Source organism: Aotus nancymaae, unplaced genomic scaffold, assembly GCF_030222135.1.
Source record: "Aotus nancymaae isolate 86718 unplaced genomic scaffold, 86718_ANA_hifiasm-v0.15.2.pri h1tg000014l, whole genome shotgun sequence".
In the NCBI taxonomy this organism is placed as follows: domain Eukaryota; kingdom Metazoa; phylum Chordata; class Mammalia; order Primates; family Aotidae; genus Aotus; species Aotus nancymaae.
Window position 1 is genome coordinate 34,252,229 of NW_026988425.1, and position 21,794 is coordinate 34,274,022.

The 21,794-nt window shown below is 40.6% G+C and overlaps 1 protein-coding gene across 4 annotated transcripts in view; it reads right to left on the reverse strand.

The window, feature by feature from the left end:
* Nucleotides 1–21,794, reverse strand: part of PRLR (prolactin receptor) — a 156,118-nt gene that overhangs the window by 50,513 nt on the left and 83,811 nt on the right. Inside the window, exon 1 of one of the 4 annotated variants that reach the window (XM_012459969.3) lies at nt 15,199–15,219. The exons of 2 other annotated variants lie outside the window; for them this stretch is intronic. The gene's annotated coding sequence lies outside the window, so the exon portion shown is untranslated. Of the gene's footprint in view, nt 1–15,198; nt 15,220–21,794 lie in introns of those variants that run through there. One more of the 4 variants, XM_012459970.3, reaches the window with a different exon arrangement.

A 21,794-nucleotide genomic window follows, 5' to 3' on the forward strand; every position in this document is an offset into this window, starting at 1 on the left:
GCTTCGGGGCAGGCGGGCATAAAGCGATGGTTTCTGCCGTTCAATGAATACTTATTGGGTGACTGGCCCTGGGCCCACTTGATCCATTCATCTATTATTCATTCAGCATTAATGAAATGCTCGGCCCACCACTTAGCCCTTGTCATCTCTGCCCTGGCTCCCACACCTATTCTTTACCTGCTCTGTACCCTGTGATTCTGACTCCTGTGCCTCCAGCTTCAAGTAGGGTTCTACCCAATGTAGGTAGAACATGGAGATGGGCGTGCCAGGGTATCGATTTCCCTCCTTCCTTGCCTGCCTCTGAGAGTGGGGCTAGCCATGGTTGTGTTTCTTCTACCGTAAGTCCTGTTAAGTAGTCATGATTCCAGCTATCACTGGGCCCTGGCAATTCCTCTTTATGCAGATGGGTGGGGGGGTGACAAATTCCCTTGTTCTTCTAACCCTACCCCTGGGCAGGTGAAGAGTCTCTACATTCTCTTCAAAATCCTAGCTGTGCCTGCCATCTTTTTTCTGTCTGACCTTGAATGTGTACTAAATTATGCCTGATGGCTCTGGACAAACAAGAAAGATGTAAAATTTGAATATAATTCCTAACACAAGGCTATACCATGATGGGGTGGTGGGGAGACATAATTTAATAGAAGCTCCTGGGAGAAATAACTTACAGATTTTGTCTTTTATACACTTGAGTATTGTGTGTCAGTCAAAGAACTATCTGATCTCTGGCTACATTATTTGAAGTATGGCATCCAGAACAAGGGAGGTGATAGTATTACTTAGTTCTGTGAATTCTACGTTAGCTCCCACTTGGAGTCCTATGCTCATTTCCCTGCTCCTCAATTTAGGAAAGAGCATGTTACTTATCTTCAAGTTCTGTCACATAGAGCAGAAGTTGAAAGAGTTTTTCTTCAAGAGTCAAATAGTAAATATTTTTAGCCTTGTTGGCTGAAATGTTCCAAATATTCAGTTACTGTAGAACAAAAGCAGCCATAGACAACATGTACGTAAATAAGCTTGGCTGTGTTCCAATGAAACTTTATTTAGAGAAATAAATGGGCTGCATCTAGCCTGCAGGCATTACTTTGCTGATCTCTGATAGAAAAGTGCAAAATGAATTTATTCTAGAGGTGCCCAGAAGGCAGAAATTTGATCAATGTGTAAAAATCATGGGGTGGTTGATTTGTGATAATTTTAAGATCATTCTAGTGGTGATTACTGTTCCCAAAGAGAATCATCTGTTTCATGAGTTGGTGAGTTTCTTGTCATTATAGGGGTTCAAAGCAGAGACTGAGTGTTTTAGAAGAATTTCCTGCAGATCATGGAGGGTAAATTGGATGATGTGGGAGGTACATTGCCTCACATTTATGTCTCTTCAGCATGGTACAGTGCACACATAGTAAGTCTTCTCAGTTCTACGTTCCTAGAGGGAGGAGGCTGTGCCATATCCATCTTTGTATCCCACCCACTCCTGAAAGCCTAGTATAGTGCTTTAAATATGGTGAATGTGACCAATACATTATTTTGTCAATCTGACTCAAATCAAATCTTGCTGACAGACTAATTATACTAATTTGTCTTTAGTACGATCATCACTACCAGTCATATTAAAATGATGAGGATTTTCACTGAAAATAACAGACAACATTTACCAAGTTCTTAAACTATGTCAGCTATCATGCTAAGAACTTTACATGCATTATTTTATTGAATACTCCCCAAAATCTATGTGGTAGATACTATAATTACCTATTTTATTGATGAAGAAACTGAAATTCAAAGAAGTCTTAGAGCTAAGAAGTAGCATATCCAAAACTTGAATTGAGATCTCTTTGATGCCAAAGGCTGTGCTCCAGCCACCATTCCATTCTGCTTCCCAGTCATTCATGTATTCTTTCATTCACTGAGTATTCAACAAATACCAACTGGTTGCCTACTATTTGCCAAGTACTATTTTAGGTGCTGATGACAGAACTGTGGATACAAACATGTCAAGTCCATGCTCTGAAGAAACTTACATTCTGGGTGGAATAAAGTGGGAGTTGATACACAATTAAGAAATGAGAAGCTAATAAATGGCCATTCATCATAAGACATGGGGAGAGTAAAAAGATAATAAATATTTCTTGTTCACACTAGAACCACAGGTATAATCCTAATTGATGAATTTAGCAAAGAAATGGTAATTCATCACAAGACATGAAGATTAAAAAGATAATAAATATTTCTTGTATACACCAGAACCACCGGTATAATCCTAATTGATCCTAATCAATGAATTTACCAAAGTTATTTCTTGTTTTTTTATTTTTCTTCAACTTTTAAGTTCTGGGGTTCATGCTCAGAATCTGTAGGTTTGTTACATAGGTGAACATGTGCCATGGTGGTTTGCTGCACAGATCAACCCATCACATAGGTATGAAGCCCAGCATCCATTAGCTATTCTTCCTGATGCTCTCGCTCTCCACGCCCCGAATGACAGACCCCAGTGTGTGTTGTTCCCCTCAACCTGCTGCCCCATGTGTCCACGTGTTCTCATCCTTCAGCTCCTACTTTAAAGTGAGAACATGCAGTGTTTGGTTTTCTGTTCCTGAGTTCTTTCTTGTTGACTGACATTAGCCCAAGGTTAGTCTTTAGTCCTGACAAATGGTCAGATAAACTCAGATTCAGAAAGAAATCTTCAACATTTCTGGCAACTGATAGAGATTACACATGGCAATTTGTAGCTATGCATGTGGAACTCTTGAATGAAAAAGAAATCTATCCAATAAAGCACTTGGGAATCGCTCTTTTTGGACAGGCTGAACTTGAGCAGAAGCAAACACATCAACTTGAGTCAAAGGAATGGGCCTCGTTTAAGAGTAGAGCTACCACCTTTGGAGAAACCAAAGGTGAATTACAAAATCTTGATTGAGAGTGAGACAGAGGGAGCAAGAGCACTAAGGGTCAAATAGGGTCAAGTCAAGTCAACTGTCGGGTCCAATAGGCAAGTGCTGACTGGGAATAGGAGACAGAGCCCAAAGGTCAGGGGTGGAGTAAACAGAAGCCCAGATGAGGAAGCAAAAGAATGCAACATTTTGTTTGTGTCTTAACGGGTGCCAACTATAAGAGGTGGGTGTAGGTGGCCTAGTTACAGGTGAAGGATAGGAATTGACAAATAGTAGTAATCCTTTTGCAATTCTAGAATTCCTTTCACTAGTGGATTGTAAAGCGATTTCAGATTAGAGAGTCCTGAGAACATCAGCATCATCTTACTTTTAAAAATGGGTGGAAAACAGAAAGACAGTAATTAACATTTATTAGCTGTCAGACATTGCTTCTAAGCCCTTTAATGTTTTATTTCATTTAATCTTCATAAGTATACTTTGAGAACCAAGCTTTTAAATAGGGAGCTAATTAAAGAATGACTAAAAACGTAAGTGACATTTGGAGAGAACCTATATAATATCATCATTGAAAACGAGTCTTGGTCATTCATATTTTGATTTGTTCACTCACATATTCAGCCTATAGAGCACCTAATACATGTTGAGTGCTATTCTAGGGCCTTTGCCTGGATGATGTTATTGATTTCAGTGTTCAACAGAGAGACAGTGGAGAGAGCAAGGGATTGTGAGTCAGAAAATCTAGGTTCTGTTTCTAACTCTAACTGGTCCTGTGGTTCTTGAAAAAGTCAGGCTGCTTTTCTGTTTAATATGTTCTAATGTAAAACAAGGAGCTAAGATGCTTGAGGTCTTTTAGAATTTACTGTTAAAGTATTCAGTAGTTTTATAGTACATTGAAGCTTACAATAAATACTTATAGTCTGTTATTCTACTCTCCCACCCCCATCAGGGAAATAATACTATTTATGAGGCTTTAGAGGTGGAAACTTGTCAAGGCTTGGACCAAGTTCCTCTCCTCTTTTCACGCAATTCCTCTCCCTTCTATGTAGGAGTTTGTGTTAATTTCTAAAAGAATTATAACAGAGCTGGGTGCAGATGTCAGAGGAAAAGGGAGAGATATAGATGATATAGAAGACAAAGAGAAGTTAAGAGTGGGAAGGACAATGTACTAGCTCTCAGGAGCTTTGTGCCCTGTATCTGAAATCATTCAGGGCTGCTATACTCATCAAAAAAATGTACCCAAAGGCACAAGAAGAGAGACCTTCCAACTGGTGGAAATTACATGAAAGCAGATTTGGTTTCAGTAAAATGGTAGAAGAGTTCCTCACTGGACATTCTGATTGCCCATGACTGGGCAGAGCTAAAACAAATGGATCATGTTACAAGGCAAAATAACTTTTTAATTTTTAAGGTCCACCAGTCAATAGATTACTATGGCCAAGGATGAAATGGGCCACTTTGGCAGGAAGTGAGCTCCTCATCATGGTGGATGCTTATGCAGAGACAACGTAAAATCCTAGAGGGGTTAGCAACTTGGATCAGGGATACAAGACCAGGAAAGGGACTTTCAATGCTGAACTGCTATGACTCTAGGAGGCAGGAGGCTTACAATTTCATCTGTAGCCTATTAACTCCTAGTCCAGAGTTTACATATTCTCACAATAATCTACTGGGGAAAACTGAAGGTGCTTTTCTAGGCCCTGATGTCCAGGCGAAATTCCTTAATTTATTTCTTTAATACAAGAAGTTCCTTGTATGAATTTTTGACAGCATACCCACCCTGAGCCCCTGTTTTTGGCATTTCAGATCTCTCATTCTTGACAAATAACCACGATGGGAACTTCTCTGGGAGCGAGTTGAACCAACACATTGAAATTCTAGGTTCACCAGTCAATAGATTAACAGGGTTACCCCTGAATTTGTCCAGTGCCTTTATTTCTCAAAATGTTTTTTACCTGCTAGCTTTATCAGAAGTGTATCAGTCAATTGGCGTTCTCCAAAGGTAATAACTTTAACAAGAGAAGGTATATGGAAGTTCTTTGTAACAGTGAAACACTCTGAAAAGTTATAAATTTTATTATTGTTATAACCTGCCAAGATCACAGTACTGGTTATTAGCAGATCCCATCTAGAGAGGGTTACTTGGAATCCTTTTGGAGGTAAATAAATAACACTACTGATAATTTAAAAAGAAGCAAAGTCCAAGTCTCCTTGATTGGCCAGCAAGCAATAGTAACGTTTAGAGCTGGATTTTGCAAGCACAAGAGGACCAAATCAGGGTCACTTAAACACAGGCGGTTGTTCCAGTCCAGTGGGTAACTGTGGCATGGATGTGAGTCTACAGAAACTGGCCAACAATCATATTGACTGGGACAATGATGGGCTGGACATGGGGATGAGGTGGCCACCAACAGTGGACCCGAACGAAATGGCTTTCTGCTTAGTTTAGTTCAGAGGCCACGAGTACAAATTCATCTTTCCCCTGATGGTAAGGGGCATTTACAAGCTGGGTCTACACTAATAATTTAAAGTGGACTGGGAACCAGTGATTAAAAAATACCTCCAAGTGATGAAAAGACACTGTTTTGACTTCTGAAGGAAATGGTTTAAAAAATAATCCCCCATTGATTGCAATATTAAGAACATTCTTAAATGTTACCTTTGTTCTGATCTCTTAATCCCCATAAGGGGTGGTTATCTGTAAAGGTTCTTTAAGCATTTGAAGCCACTAACACCACGAGTGGAAAAAGAACACACTCTTTTAATTAAAGTGGAAAATTTCTATGATCTTGTTAATCTCAATTGAGAAAACCTAAACGTGTAAGAGAATAAATGTTTCCTGGTCTTAGTCTCCAAGGCTTAGGATTATTTAAGATCAGTAGCCAAATTGTTCCTATTTTACATTGATTAATCAGGAAGAATGTTGAGAGGGGAATGTTAGCAGGAGATCTGTTTCAGTTTTCCAATTACGTCAGCCTGGCTGGGGAATATCTAAATGCCTTGACCCTTGAACTATTTTCTCCCTCGTTCTTGGGCAACATAGCAAATGACTCTCATGAAGCAGCAAATTAGTAGCATGTGTCAAGGCTGGCACTTCTGTTTTTCAATCAAGTTGTTTGTTTTGCTATCCAAAGCTGCCTTCTTCAGGGGTAGCTGTGCTTGGAAGCATGACAAACTGCTTCTGTTTACTCATTTGTTCCCAAGGCTAATTTAAAAGTGCGGTGGGTAGGTAAGTGATGTTGATAATGAGAACATCTTAAGGTATTAAGTTGAGAACTGAGATATCAGCATGGGCACAACAGACTCATTCTCTAGTTGATGGAAATGAGTTGAGGTACCGTTTTTTAGCTCGAGAGTACCATGTGTAGTTTGTTTTGGTCCATAAGCCAGGGGATCTGGCTCTCCAGAGCTGGAAAGATGATAGCATTGGACCAAATAATATGCTTTAGTTTGAGATTCTTTAAGGCCCAAATTTGTTCCAGTTGCTTCATCCCAGGTTCTCTCTTTTGTTTCCCCCTCATCGGTTTTGGTGACATTATTTTCCAAAGTAGCCCAATTGCATCCATCATTCATTTTAATTTTAAAATACTGAAGGAGTTTTTTCTTTGTGTGTATTACTGTGTGTGAATATTGGCCCACCTGATTCATTACGTATAGGCAGCATTGTCCACTGGATGTATATAGGATTCTGAATCAGACCAAAAGGGATCTACATATAACTTGTGCCACTATCTAGCCTGTGACCTTGAGAAGACATGTAAGTTCCTTGAGTTTTGTTTCTTCACCTGTAAAGTTGAAATACCTATCACTCCCTTTAGCTACCTTTTTGGATTATTGTGAGTGTACACAGTATCTAGGAAATAGCAAGTAATTAATATATGCTAATGAGTATTAACAGCTAACATTGATTGCACATCTGGTATGCGCCAGGAATTATGGGACTCCTCAAAGCATCTTTAGGAAATAAGAACCATTCTTATCTTCACTTGCTGATGAGAAAGAGGTGGGCTAAATACTGGCTCAATGTCCCAAAGATAGGAGATGGCCATGCCAGGATTGTAGAGCCTTCAGTTGGCCCCTACTCCCCATGTAAGAATGGTCAAGCAGGGTTTTGCCACCTGGAGTAAGAACTGCCTGAATATGTATCCCAGAGAGAATTCTAAGATCTGCAGAACTCCTTGCTCCGAATCCCTCCTCGTTTCCATGCCTTCTTGTTCATACTCAAGCTAGAAGCTGTGAAGGACAACTCTGATGCAAATAGACAGGACCATGTAGCCAGTAGACCCCGGCAGACATGCTATAGCTTGGCTTCACACTCAGCTGTGAACTTGTCAGCTGAACACACAACTGCAGATGCAGTATTCCAAGTGCACGTCATTAAGATAACTCTAGTCATTCTAAAGTTATGTCATTAGAAGGGAGGAGTAGAGCCTTAATATACACACCCACTCTATTAAGATAGTTGAAAAAAAAAATGTAAATATCATGACATTATCATACTATCACTATTACATCATCCTGCAAACACCCACTCTCCACAAACTCAAATAGAAATAATTTTTGCTCTCAATACTAAATACCCTTTAAGATATTAAGATCAGAAACTGTTCTAGTAACTCATGTACAGCTAAAAAGGTGTACAATTCAGATTAAAGGGATCATGGCACTTTGCCGTTTAATTAAAATACTGGTGTGTTATCCATCACTGATGAATGGATATACAAATGTGGTATAATCCTACAGTTGAAGTTTATTCAGCCATAGAAAAAAAGGAAGTATTTATACATGCTACAACATGAATATACCTCATAAAACAATACCACAAGTGAGGGAAGCCAGACAGAAAAGACCCCATATAGTATGATTCCATTTAGGTGAAATGTCCAGAAAGCTCATCTATAGAAACAGAAAGTAGATGAGTGGTTGCCAGGGGCTGGGGGTCAGGGAGAAAAAGAAGTGGAGAGTGACTGCTAACATGTGCTTCTTGGGGTGATGAATGTTCTAAAATTAGATCATAGTGATGGCTGCATAACTGTAAATACAGATGGTCTCCAACTTACTATATTTCCATGATTTCTTGACTTTACGAGGGTGCAAAAGAGATAGGCATTCAACACGTTCTTTGACAGGGATAGGTCCAGATAAATTGTAGGTTGAAAATATCATAAGTTGAAAACATCCTTTTGACTTAAACAATATTTTTAACTTTCAACTTACAATGAGTTAGTTGGGATCTAACCCCATTGTAAGTTGAGAAGCATCTGTATACTAAAATCGATTGAATTGTATACAGTTGTCCCTCAATATTTATGGGGGATTGGTTCCATGTACAATTAGTTGTATGCAAATATTACAGCATCTTATATCAAGGACTTGTGCATCTGTGGATCTAATGAATACTAGAATGCCAGATCCACAGATGCACAAGCCTTTGATATAAGATGTAGTATTTGCATACAACCTATTCACATCCTCCCATATACTTTAAATCATTTCTAGGTTACTTATAATACCTAATACAATGTGAATACTATGTAAATAGCATGTAAATATTTGTTCTACAACATTGTTTTGAATTTTGTATAAATTTTTATTATATTATCTTTTTTTCAGAATATTTTTTATCCTTGATTGGTTCAATTCATGGATATAAAACCTGTGGATACAAAGGGCTGGCTGTACTTCAAATAAGTGAACTTTATGGAACATGAAGTATATCACAATAAAGCTGCTTAAAAAATACAAGCTTGTTATGTCCCCTAATTACTTGCAGAAATGATAATATTATTTCACGTTCAGCAGCTCTTTTTGAATAAACAGCAATGCACAAGAAGGCATTTCTTCCACCTCCTCTGAGACTTGATAATTAATCTTGTCCTCACCTCCTCACTTTTAACCTGCCCATCAAGTATTTGACTGCTGGGAAGCTGGAGTTGCAGAGATAATTGGCTCTCTGCTTATCAAGCACAACTCTCAGGCCAGACCTTCAAATGTGTCTCCATCTCTGCCTCCTTCCCTGTATTTCCTCTTTTTCCTTTCAACCCTTACTGCTGAGCACCCAGTCAGCATTCAAAATCAGAGCTGAACCGACTCAGATCAGGTACTTCTGCCTCTGTGGGTCTTCACTGAAAAGGGAACCAGAGCCATTTGTTAATGAATAAAAAGCAGAAACTGGTGGGGATAAAAAGAGATGGTGTCGAATTCTCTTCTTTCTGGATGCTGGTAGTGGTTATGTAGGCAGCTTTCATTTCTGTAAGTGTGCACTACAGTAGGAGTGAGACAGGAACCAGGATGCCAATAGAGAGAACTAAGAAAAATTGTGATTGGCATTTAGGCATCAAGAGAAAAAGCTCTCTTAGTGTTTTTGACTTGCTCAATTTACTGTACAAGCAACTAAGGTGACGGGTAAATTGTATCCTTTGGATTGAAATCTCTGTCTAGTTTCTAAATATTGAGGGAGTCTTGTTCTCTGCTCAACTTTCCTGCATCCATAAGGTATTGGCCAGGAGACGAGCCACTGCGGAGCTGTGTGACTCAGACAGAACCCTTACTCCACATTACTCTGGCCTAGCAAAGTTGGGAGGATTTACACAAAGGTCAAGGGACCAACCACAGCAAACATGGGGCTGAAACTTAACTGTGTGTGGAGCGGACCTCAAGTCTGAAAAGATTCCAGAAGCTTTGCCAAATTCACCCTCTCTATCATTCAGAGACATCATCACTACAGTGATAAGTTACAAGCGTTGTAATCAATTTTTTTAACCCATTGGATACCTATTTCTCCTTTCTCCTGTTTTCTTCTTCTTCCCTTCACTGTCCATCCTCTGCCAGTGACAGAGAAATTTTACTTCTTCCCATTTTCCTAAAAGTGCCAAGCCAGGGGTGGGAGCGGGCACAGAGCATGGATTCTGTAAACATACTTTCTCTGCTATCACCTCAAAGGACCTAGTCCTGAAGCAGAGAAAGAGAAATGAGCTTGTGGCACAAGGAAATCTGTCCAGAATCCAAGAAGCCAGGTGACTTACCCTGGGCATGTTGCAAGCCAAAGTTTGGATGCTTGCTTCCGATTGCATAGGGTGAAGGCACGGAGCTTGCCAGATTTACCAAGGGTGCCTGCTAGGGTTTGCTCCTGGCACCGAACATCCTCAACTACCAGTCTGTGCAGCTCTCATGAGCACCAACCTGTTTGCCGATTACTCCTTGGCAAGCTGACTCTTCAGGGCAGATTAATATTTGCCCTGGGTTATACAAGGCCCTTATGACCCCTCCCCATTGCAAAGAAAACAATAATTGGATAACTTGCTTTTGACGGTGGTTGGATTGTTTGGTGTGGCTTGATTTGGTTTACAGCTCATTTGTGGCAGCATCAAACTGGCTTGATTCAAGGCAGCTGTGGTTTCAGCAAAGCAAGAAGAGTAAGGAGTTGGGAGGGGTGGGGCAACCATAGCAAGAGCAAGCTACAGGGTTGAGTCATGAGTCCCTTTCACTTAAAGCTGCAGTCTACGCAGCCATCCCTGTGTTGCCAGCATCTGCTCACGTGGCTTCTTTGGGACGTAGCACGCAGGATGGGACACATGATTCTGAAAGGGCAAGCAATGGCCACAGAACTTGGGCTATTATCTCAATCTTCTTGTCAAAAATCACTCTTCAGATAGGAAGTAAATTTTTAGCTCTAAATTATGTAAAGTCAAAAATCTAACCACAACAGAGGACAAAAATGGAAACCTCATCAAAATGTCATTTGTTTGGATGGTATTATGGGTTGATTGCGTCCTCCCAAAAGAGACGATGAAGTCCTCCACTACCTTAGAATGTGACCTCATTTGGAAATAGGTTCCTTGCAAATGTAGTTGGTTAAGATGAAGTTATAATGGAGTGGGCTGGGCCCTTAATTTAACAGGACTGGTGTTTTTATAAGACAGAGAAGAGACACACAGGGAGGACACCTTGGAAAACAGCAGCAGAGATTGGAGTGATGCAGCTACAAGCGGAGGAATGCCAAGGAGTGCTGCCACCATGGGAGGCCAGGGTGAGGCAAGGGAGGACTCTACCCAGCATCTCAGAGGGAGCATGGCCCTGTTGAAACCTGGCTTTCATACTTGTTGCCTCCAGAAGTGTCAGAAAATAACTTTTTGTTGTTTTAAATCATCTAGTTGTGGTGCTTTGTGATGTCAGCCCTAATAAACTAATGCCGATGATTTATATGTGAGCTGGCTGGGTTTGCCTATAATTGCCTTTTCTGCAACTTCTTATAGGACCCAATTTAAAATTTAATAGTATTTTTAATCAGTGAAAAAATTTGATGGTATGGCATTTGGTTGACCTAATGTGGGGACAGCACATGTTTATTCTAGTGTAGCAGTGATGTGCTGAATCCCTATCAACTCCAAAGGGGATGGCACCAGGTTCAAGAGGCTGAAGAAGAGAACCAGAGCCAGAAAATGAGACATTGGGGTTTTATTGGGGGCTGACATACAGGGGAGAGTCTAGTGGTGGCGGGCTGGACAGGAGAACTGCTGGTCCAGTGGCGGCAGGCTGGTAAGAAGAACCACAACTGCCTGCGAAAGGCATGCAGTTTATACAACATTTTCACTTAACAGCCTCCCCCTAGCAACCTCAGCCTAAACCTTCATTTAACCCCAAACAAAGGACTCTGATCTCCTGTATAGCCCACCCGGGATGGCCTGGGACTCAGATGTTCCTCATAGATAAGGAGTGGATCTCTGGGATGGCCACTTCTAATTCCTTAGCTTGGAACTCTGAACATATATTTGGGTGCATCTGCCACACAGGGTCATTCTCAGGGTAGGCTCAAGTCAAGTTATCATTGTCAGGAGTATCTACCATACAAGCATCCCTCCCCGCTCCAGTGAGAAAGTTGCTAATGTCCTGTGAAAAGCCAGGGATAGTGTTCTGAGTTCACTGCTATGACGCCTTGTAATTCTTTCTTTAAAGGAGAGTTCTGACCACTAGAAAGAGTTTTAAGAATGAATAAAGTGATATTGGACAGACACAGAAACTCTGGAGGACAAATGATGCCAAAAGCATACTTACACCTTTGGCACCTCCCCAGCAGGAGGGGAAGGAGGAGTAGAGGGAGGTAGCCTTAGTGCCTCACCCTTCAATCCTCACTCTGGCTTTGATGTTGTCATTAGCATGTATCCCCAGAAAAGTCACTTATCTCTCTCAGGACTTCTATATTATCCAGGGGAAACTGATTTCCACTTACCAACCTATCCATAAAACATGGAGGAGAAAAAGATAGATTCAACCTTCATGTTCCAGGTCTTTAGGAAAAGCATTTTGTGACCTCTAAAGCTTCTAGTCTCTTGGTTTTGTGTCCAGAACACTCAAGACTGTCAACATCTGTGTACTCTAGGCCCCTGATTCCTCTTTCTAGAACACAGATACCATATTCAGAAACCTTTCCAGCCCAAAGGAATCTTGTGAAATCTGGATATATATTATTTTATAAAAAAACAAATCCCAGACATGTTATTTTACACCTACCTATTTCAGTACGTATCTCTAGCAATTATGACTATATTGTTACGTAACCAGTGTCCTTTTCACATCCAACAGAATTACTAATTTCTTAGTAGCATCTAATTTGGATATAGTTTTTTTTTTTTGCAATTCAAAATAAGAAACACATTAGTTCTATTCAAAATAGGAAACACATTGGTGAATTACTCTAAATTGTTGAAGGGACCTCAGAGAAACAATTTCTGTTAGTACCTAAACTTCTCAAGGCAGAAGGCTACATGTCCTATCGTTAAATAACATAGGACATTAGTATGTAATGAGGAACTTTGGGAATTATCCAGCTCAACATCTCATTTGATAGACGAGGATGCTGAAGCCCTGTGATGGTTAATTTTGTGTCAACTTGACTAGGCTAAGGGGTACCCAGATAGCTGGTAAAACATTATTTCTGGTGTATCTCTGAGGGTGCTTCTGGGAGAAACACCCAGTACATTTGGTGTTGAATCAGTAGACTGAGTAAAGAGTGTCCACCCTCACAAATGTGGGTGGGCTTTATCTAATCCACTGTGGGCCTGAATAGAACAAAAACGTGGAGGGGGTGCAAATTCTCCTTCCTTGAACTGGGACATCCTTCTATTCTTGCCCTTGGACATCAGAGCCCCTGTTCTCAGGGCTTTAGACTCTCAGACTTATATCAGGCCTCCTTCTGGTCTTCAGGCTTTTGGCCTTGAAGTGGGAGTTACAACGTCAGCTCCCCTGGTTCTCAGGCCTTCAGAATAAGACTGAATTACACCACTGGCTTTCCTGGGACTCCAGCTTGCAGATGACAGGTAAGAGGACTTCTTGCCTCCATAATGGTGTGAGCCAATTTCCATAATAAATTTCCCCTCATATATATCCATATATAATCCTATTGGTTCTGCTTCTCCGGGGAACATTGACTAACACAGGCCCTGAAAAGCCATGTAACATGTGGTGAGTTGGAGACCAAAGTAGAATTGTAACTCACCCATTTGTGACTCCCATTCCACAGCAGACTGACTCTTTAGGAATGGAGATGCCGTAGACTTTGCAGCCAAATTTATTATTTAATTCCAAACTTATTGTCTCTGGCTCACTCTACTCCCAATTAACTGCACTTGAAGCTCACTTCCTCCATGGAAATAGAGACCAAGCAGCTTGAATATTCTTCCTTCTGACCTGTCATAGTTTTGAAGACCATCATTAAGTTGTGGTTTCAAGCTTTTCCTATCAGATTAAGCAGGCTTCAATCAGATCCCTTCCTCACAGGATGTTTTCTCTCCTTAAAGGCTGTAAACAAACAAACAAGGAATCTATGGGCTACCAAAGATAGACCTGTTGGGCGCAAACAAATGATACACTCTTATTTTTGCCAAGTGGTCATGAGAATATGCCAGCAAAACAGACCACACTCAGAAACAGGCTCTACTGAGCTACCATAGCCTGATCTTTTCAATCATGTTTATTAAACAATGAACAACAAATGGAAAACCAAACATTGTATGCTCTCACTCACAAGTGGAAGCTACACTATGAGGATGCAAAGGCATAAGAATGATACAATGGACTGTGGGGACTCAGGGGGAAAGGTTGGGAAGGGGATGAAGGATCAAAGACTACAAATTGGGTTCAGTGTATACTGCTTGGGTGATGGGTACACCAAAATCTCACAAATCACCACTAAACAACTTGTTCATGTAACTAAACACCACCTGTTCCCCCCAAACCTATGGAAATAGAAAATTAACAAAAAATAAAAAATAAAAGACAAACAACAAAAGCCTTCACATATAAAGACGAAAAGAAATCAGGAAGCTGAGATTGGGACTTGGGTGAGCTCTTGAAAAATTTACTGAGCGGCTGAGATGTTGCTTGAGCGGCTTGATGGCTCCTCTCTCCTTGGATTAGCACACCAAGGTCCAGTGCTGTCAAGACCATATTGCTTTCTGCTCACTCTGGTGAATAAGGGAGGGGCAAATAAGTCCAAATATCTCCAGGGTCCAAAGTTGTGTTTGGATAAATTAAAACGCCGAGTTACAAGGTTGAAGATTAAACTAACAACCACTCATCAGCAAAAAAAAAACGTTGCTTGACTACGGGATGCCGAAATGCTGGTCTGCTATTCTAACTGAAGTAAACAAGTACCCGGCTGGTTGTCTTCTGGCATGAAATTAGAGCACAACCTTGATAAAATGGGATTTCATTTAATTTACTAAAATTAAAAAAAAGGTGTCTTTTGTTACATTGACGAAAAGTGGCAAGAAAGCAAGCAAGTATCAGGGCCTTACTAAAATCACCTCTGAGACAGCAGGTCTTCAGCGATGCGCATTGGAATCACCTGAGAAACTTTAAAAACTACGGCTCTCTGGCTCCCATCCCTAGACCTTCTGATTTCATGGAGTGGGGTGCCGCCTGAGGTTTGAAATTCTAACGTGGAACGAAGTTTGAGAACCACTGCTCTAGATATTTCTTGGTACTGGTGTAGCACAGCCCAGTCATCTAAACCATCTATAACATCGAACTGAGAAACATTATTTTTTTTCCTTTTAAATCTACTGACTGAAAGTAGAACAATCCACTCAAGGGCACATAAATAAAAATGTAATTTAATGTCACTTAGAGATTTGTGTTGTTTTTTCTTAGAGAGTTCTGTTGCTTTTGAAATGAAGAATTAGAAAACAAATACTTATCATTCAGTCCGAAAAAAAAAATAATTCTGTCCTAGAGAAATCAGCTAAGGAAAAGGCACAAGGAAGGGAAGGAGAGACAGAGATGGAATGCTGAGAGAACCAGGGCACAAGACACAGACCAGATCTCCGAGACCGTGCCTCCCGTCCTGCTCCTCGACTTCCCCAGCACACGCAGCCTCTCCACCCCGCACGTACGCGTTGGCTTCTGGTGAGAGAGGAGGGGAGAAAAGGCGGCCAGAGGGAGACCCAGCTGCCTCACCTTTGCTGATCCGCTGGGTTTTATTGATCTGCTCTTGTGTCTGCACTTCAGCCTGTTCTGTCCTGATTATGTTGACTGCTTTGAGCCCTGACCCTTCTTTCGCATCCCTGAGTTATTATTTCCTCGTGGTTCTGCAAAACCTCCTCTTAGGCTTCTGAGGGTCTGCGTGTCCTTGCCACACCCTGGAGTTTCAGATTGACTCACTCCCTTATCTTCCTGTCTTTCCAGACTGCGTTGTGGCTTCTCTGGCCAGAACCTAACCCCTGGGATTTCTGACCGTCTTTGTTAGATACGGCTGTCACGATGCCTCCCTCAGCCAGTGCCCGTCCTGAGGGAGCCTGCCTTGGGCAGCCATGTTTTTTTGAGGCGGAGTCTCGTTCTGTCACCCCGGCTGGAGTGCAATGCTCTCAGCTCACTGTGCAACCTCTGCCTCCCGGGTTCAAGTGATTCTCCTGCCTCAGCTGGGATTACAGGCACGTACCACCATGCCCAACTAATTTTGTATTTTTAGTAGAGACGGGGTTTCACTGTGTTGGTCAGGCTGGTCTCAAACTCCTGACCTTGTGATCTGCCCACCTCAGCCTTCCAAAGCACTGGGATTAAAGGCATGAGCCACTGCGCCCGGCCTTGGGCAGCCATGTTTTGTTCTGGGTGACATTGACTCCACACTGGCATTCCTCATCCGTGGGGACCTGACCAGGACCCAGGGCAGCTGTGGCGTGGGAAGGCCAGGGGCCTATGTGGTTGTCTGGTGGGAGAAGCTTTGTCCAAATAGGGGAGAGCAGGATAATCAGATTCCTTACCTTGGGAATTCGAACTGGGAAATATGGCCAGGATAAGAAAGCAGCAATGTGAGAAGCAGTTGAGAAGTTATGAAGTAGAAAAACAGCAGTGTGGCAAATGGCATTGATGAATGAGCAGAAAATGTGAGGTAGGGAAATCCTACGCAGAATGAACATAGAATACAACCTGCGAGAATATGATGAAAGCTCCCTTCCCCAACATGTAGAATAAATTCATGCACAACAACAGAATTTTGCAAGCTTTTGGGAGTTTGTGGACTCTCTGAGGCCCATGTATGAACCACATAGGGTTCACAAAACGCTGTTGAAGAATTTCTTGGGTTCAAGGTAAAGCCTTAGTCGGTGAAGAAAAGAGAGACAAGCACCTTGGGAGGACAACCTCCAGAAGAGGCTTCCTCAGCCTCAGCACTGCTGAGATTTTGGGCTGGATAATATTTTGTTGTAGGGGCTGTCCTGTACATTGTATGGTGCCTAGCAGCATCCATAGACTCTACTCACCAGATGCCAGTAGCAACTCCCCAGTCAGGACAATAAAAAATGTCTCCAGACATTGCCAAATTCCCCTGGGAGGCAAAATTGTCCCGGAGAGAATCACTGCCCTAGAAGTTGACTGAGTCAGGCACGGGAGAGGCAGCATCAGGGTGAAGACTCATTAACTGCAGCTGCAGAAGTCCTCAGATCTGGTCTCCCGTCCTTGAGAGGCCCAATTCCTATTCGTTTCCTGTCTTTGCTACTGACTACCTCCGCCCACCCTCAATCTGACCGGCTCCCACTTTAGCTGGCTAGCCCACCTGAATCTTGATTTTTTATAGTGGCTCTCAAACTTCATCAAAATCACCTGGAAAGCTTGAACCATAGATTGCTAAGCTCCACCCCCAGTTTCCGTTTCACAGGTCTGGGTTGGGGTCTGACATTTGACAATTCTATTAAATTCCCACTTGGTGCTAATGTTGCTGGTATTGAGTCCACACTTTGAGAACTATTGCTTTACAGAAAGAAAAAGAAAAAAGAAGCCTAGCTAATACTTTTTCCTGAGCTCCTATAACAGAGGCAGATGAGTAGAAGGAGATAGAAAAAGAGAAAAAGTGATGCGTCAATAATGTCTGGTACTCTGCGATTGCTTTTCTTTGTTTTTGTTTTTGTTTTTGAGACAGAGTCTCGCTCCTCTGTTGCCAGGCTGGAGTGCAGTGGCAGGACCTTGGCTCACTGCAATCTCTGCCTCCTGGGTTCAGGTGATTCTCCTGCCTCAGCCTTCCTAGTAGCTGGGACTACAGGCATGCACCACCATGCCCAGCTAATTTTTGTATTTTTAGTAGAGACAAGATTTCACCATGTTGGCCAGGATGGTCTCAGTCTCTTGACCTCATGATCTGCCCGCCTTGGCCTCCCAAAGTGCTGGAATTATAGGCATGAGTCACCTCACCCGGCCCAATACTCTGCAATTTCTAACGCAGAATACTATCAACAAACATTTACTGAGAGTGAGGATGCATGCAATAATACTACTTTTTAATCCTTACAGTAACTCAGAGATAACAGTAGATATTATTATCTTAATTCTACTCATACATAAAACAAGGCTTGGAGAAGGTTAGGGATTGGTCTAAAGACCACATGGGTTGTAAGTGGACTGTAGTTTGAATCCAGGTCTGTTTAAATATGTCTGAACTTTCTCCACTTTTCAAGACTTTTTCTTAAGCAGCATAAATTTCATTTCCTTATAGAAAATCTCATGGGGGATCTCCAAATAGAAAAGAGATAAGAGAAGCTGAAAGGGGCCTAGAAGGAGATACAGTGAGTTTCAGTCATTTGGCCTCCTGTCTTTTGTGGACATGTTGAGGCATCGCCAGAAAGGTCCAGGGTTCCTAGAAATCCAGTAAGAAAGCGCCTGTCTTACAAATTCTGTCTTCCCATTGGTTCATATATTTCAGAACAATCTCCCTTTAACAAGGGTATGATTATCTGATTCATCTACACATTTGACTGCATACCATGAAAGGTTATTTTCTGATATCAAAGAAGCATTCGACAAGACAAGAAAAGAGATATGGAAATGAAGATTGTAGTGCTTTGGCTCCTTTAAAGGAAGGACACATGCATTTTAGTGGGAGTCAACCAGAAGGAAACATTCTGAAATATTAAAGTGTTAAAATATTCAGGATGCTGAGGCAAGAGAATTGCTTAAACTCGGGAAGCAGAGGTTGTAGTGAGCCGAGATTTCGCCATTGCACTCTAGCCTGGGTGACAGTGAGACTCCATCTCAAAACAAAAAATGGGTTAAATATTAAAATGTTTAATTTCATTAATTTCATTTTGTAGACTAAAATAGCCATTTGTTCTTATACACATATAAAGAGAGTAGAGTTTGGAAAAAATGTTTAAAAATTTAATGGTCCAGTCTGGCCTGGGTTAGGGCTAACTCTCAGGCTTGAGGCTTAGAGCTATTTGAAAACGTTTGACAAAAATTCTAAGCACTGTGTAGCTAAGAGCTGGAGATGAGCTATTTCAATTCCATGCAAGAATTCTTCAGTAAGAATGACCTTTTAAAAAATATCATGAAAGTTTCAGTTTTGCAAGATGAAAAGATTTCTGGAGATGGTTGTGCAACAATCTGATATAGTTAACACTGCTGAACTGGATTCTTAAGAATAGTTAAGATGGTAAATACTATGTTATGTGTATTTTACCACAATCAAAGAAAATGTCATCATGGTAAAACCACAACATTTTCATTGAGGAGATGGGCAGTCAGGAAGTTTTTTATTGTTTGATTTTTTGCTGTTTTGTGATGAAAGAGCTGTGGAGAGATTGGAAATTATGGAAAACAGGACATGCTTTAAAATGGATGGACATTTTGGTTTTAGTAGTCATGTGAAAGGCACAAGTCAGTGAGATTCAAATTTGTGGTTGAGAAAAACATCCTGTGTAGATAATCAAAAGGAAGAATATCTATATACTTATTCTGTCTTATTTTCCAGTTTCAAAGATTTAAACTTCATTTTGGTTAGGATACAATAGTGCACCAGTCAAAAACAATGCATGGTTCAGAGCAGGTTCCTGGATCATTCAGAAATTCTTCAAGGACACCGTCACTGTTGGAGATTACTTTATTTCAATGCATCTAAGGAACTTTCAATCGTTTTATCCATTGCCATTGTTTTATCTACTATCAAGAAAAAAATCTTCCAATTAAAGTATGGTATGCCAACAATTATAAGATGTATTCCAACTTCAAAGATAGTAAAATGTATTTAAAAAGATCTTTTCAGGGACGGGGGGTAGGGGAAAGGACAGATATTGGTCAAAAGGTACAAAAAAAAAAAAAAAAGGAAAGAAAAAATATAGCTTTTTGAAATTTTATATAGGGGAGGGAATATTTTCCATGTAGTTAAAAGATAAATTTTGTAGGCAGTTGAGCTATAGGAGGTTTGAATACATATATTAGCCCTATAATTTTTTTTCTTTTTTTTTTGAGATGGAGTCTTGCTCTACTACCTAGGCTGGAGTGCAGTGGCATGATCTCAGCTCTTTGCAACCTCTGCCTCCTGGGTTCAAGTGATTCTCCTACCTCAGCCTCCCAAGTAGCTGGGATTACAGGCATATGCCACCACACCCAGCTAATTTTTGTATTTTTAGTAGAGACAGGGTTTTACCATGTTGGCCAGGGCTGGCCTCAAACTCCTGACCTGAAGGGATCTGCCCACCTAGGCCTCCCAAAGTGCTGGGATTATAGGCTTGAGCTACTGCACCAGGCCACCCTATAACTTTCAACAAGTGCCAATAATAAAATGAATCCTGGTTGACAATTATAAAAAGAGAAAAAAGTTCCTCTTAGAATTGAAGATGTGTGGTAGACAGACAAAAATCCATATACTATAAAATAATCCAGATAAAAACATAAAAATAGAGGTTTTACTAGAGGATGACAGATGTAAGCACATACTTGAAATATTAAAAGGAACCAAACTAAGAGGTTAAATATAAAATAAGGAAACAAAGTGCCCATTATAGACTAATCTTTATTACTCCATAGAATAAGTTGCATCTGAGAGGTGTTTTAATGGAAATCATTTCTCAAAAAGATAGGTCTTACCAAAGCCAGTTTGGAAATTTGATATGCATATATGTAATTTTTTCTTGGTAGCCCATTATCACTACTCCAAATAATTTAGGATAAAGTTGCCTCTCAATTCAAGATATGCAGGGAATGGAGAATAAGCTGGAGAATTAGAGCAAGTAAAAAGTACAGAAATTAAAATATCATTTAGAAATGAGCAAAGCAAAGAAATATAAAGTGTTTGAAATAATTACATTGGTGAAAAGTAAACCACAAACATTTAAAATATAATTTTTTAAAGAATTAGAATTAACACATGAATTTTTCAATTGACCTCAAGCTTGTAAGAAAATTAAATTAACCATAATGTTCCATCCCAACTTCTGAGCATTATGATTACTCAACATTTGAGTGAAAAGACATAGTGCACTATTAGGTTCATTATAGGCTGGAAGAACCAGATGCAAGTCTTTAAGGAACTGACTTGATTTGATTATTGGGGTGCTCCTTATTAGTTTTATTCATGTAATAAATGAAGAAAACGGGCTTCTCAATTCTATTGTGCCTGAAGCTTTTCACTTCAGGGAGTACTTTTTCTAAGTCTGTAATAATCCTTTTGAGTAGCTGTAAGAGATTTGAGTAACCTTCAAAGTCCATATCTATTGGCCAGTTTTATAATCAATTGTGGAATTTTGGAAGATAAAGCCACCATTCATAGGAGTCATTCATTCCCGAGAAAATAGAATAGGTAATAATTTGAACGCTTCTTTGTTGGGTTGTCTCATCCCTGGATTACAATTTGAATAATTCAACAATTAATTCTCTTTCACAGAAGTGAACACTTACTCTATATGAATCTCACTTTCTTGAGGGCTGGAAAGAATATATACAAAGTGTAATCCTGTCCTTGATGGACTTAGGCCTTATGGTGTGGGGGGAAGAAAGATGACGACCGTATACAGTAACTATAATGCAAAGCAAAAAAACATCAGGGCTGCCATTCAGCGGGCTACAACATGCTGGCCAGTGTCTGTTCTGATTGGCCAGTGGTTATGCCAGGACTGTTTTAAATATTTTGAATGTTACATCTGAATAACCTTCAGTAAACAATGCCAGTTGCCTGTCTAATATCCCTTCTCCACTTCTTCTTTATCGATACAACCCTCATTTTGTTTAATATATCAATGTACTCAACTAAAAAAAGAGCATCTTCCAGCATCCCCTCCTACATCTAGGGGTGGGCTATGACATAGTTCTGACCAATAAGATTTAAGTAAATTCCACTAAGAACTTCTGGGAAAGCTCTTTCAAACTAAGCCAATTCAGCTGGCCCTTGATTTTGCCTTTTTTGCTATCTTTCTTCTTGCCTGGAACACAGACTTGAACCTGGAGGTGGGGCAGCTATCTCGGGATCAGGGATGACTAAGAACAAAGACAGAAGGAGTCTGGGTCCCTAAGACTGTTGTTTGCCAATTTCATCATTCATGTATTGCTTACCTCTGGATTCCTTAATACCTGAGAAAAACAAACCCCTACTGTGCTTAAGTCCTTGGTTAAATAGATTTGGTAACTGACACAAAGTGTGACACAATTCTA